The following is a 904-nucleotide window of genomic DNA, read 5'->3' on the forward strand; positions in this document are numbered from 1 at the left end:
TCTTTAAGTACTACATGTATCTGACTTTTAATTTACATTAAGGCTCTCCTCTCAGCAGCCACCCATCATACCTCCTGGATGAAATGCAGCCAACAACCACATTTTTGCTGCTTGACAAAGAAGAATGAGAGAAGAGGTACACAACCTTTCAGAGAACATGTGGATGAGGTAAGGTAACATGTTCATGTTTACAATTGTCATTTGTTGTTTTTTGTTATTTCTGCTCTGTTGCAGATGGACATGCAACTGTGCCAAATTCTGTTGTACTCAGACTTAAGCATCCAGGACTGGCTCTCATTATTTACTGGTCATGATAACTTACATTATGTCACATCTGGGCCCCAATAACACTTGATACAGGTGTTTTGGACCAGGTAAGTATAAGCCTTAAATAGAACACAGTCCACGACTACAGTTACTATCTATGAAATCACCAGTGCAGGCGAACTGAGTTCTTTTGTTTGAATTTTTTCTCAAATTGATGTTCTTAAAGTTGTTAGAGCAGGTTAATTTAATGTGTCAAATTTTATCATTTCTATGAGTAGTGTGGCAATTTAATAATTGTTTTCGGACCCGGGTATGACGTAAATAAAATACAACACGGTGTATTCTGTATCACCCTCGGTCCCACAGGTTGGATCGACCTCCGGCCTTTTGGCGATTCGAACGTGGTCGGGCTGGGACCGAGGGAGATACGGAATACACCGTGTTGTATTCTATATATTCATACTCTACAGGCATAAAAAGTACTCGTTGTGGTTAATCCAAAATAACCAGAAACTTTATTCAACTGTGTAATACTAAAAGTAATAATACAACATATTGATTTGATAACATTACTAAGAAATCCTGCATATTGCCTTTTCTTGTATTGCATTACAATGCAACTCAGCACCAGCATGCT

At 38.3% G+C, this 904-nt stretch overlaps 1 long non-coding RNA gene across 1 annotated transcript in view; it reads left to right on the forward strand.

The window, feature by feature from the left end:
* LOC118408098 overlaps nucleotides 1–904 on the forward strand; it is a 6,291-nt gene that overhangs the window by 3,826 nt on the left and 1,561 nt on the right. The window contains exon 2 of the long non-coding RNA XR_004830252.1: nucleotides 43–168. This is a non-coding gene — a long non-coding RNA (uncharacterized LOC118408098). The remainder of the gene's footprint in view (nucleotides 1–42; nucleotides 169–904) is intronic.

Source organism: Branchiostoma floridae, unplaced genomic scaffold, assembly GCF_000003815.2.
Source record: "Branchiostoma floridae strain S238N-H82 unplaced genomic scaffold, Bfl_VNyyK Sc7u5tJ_1556, whole genome shotgun sequence".
Taxonomy (NCBI): domain Eukaryota; kingdom Metazoa; phylum Chordata; class Leptocardii; order Amphioxiformes; family Branchiostomatidae; genus Branchiostoma; species Branchiostoma floridae.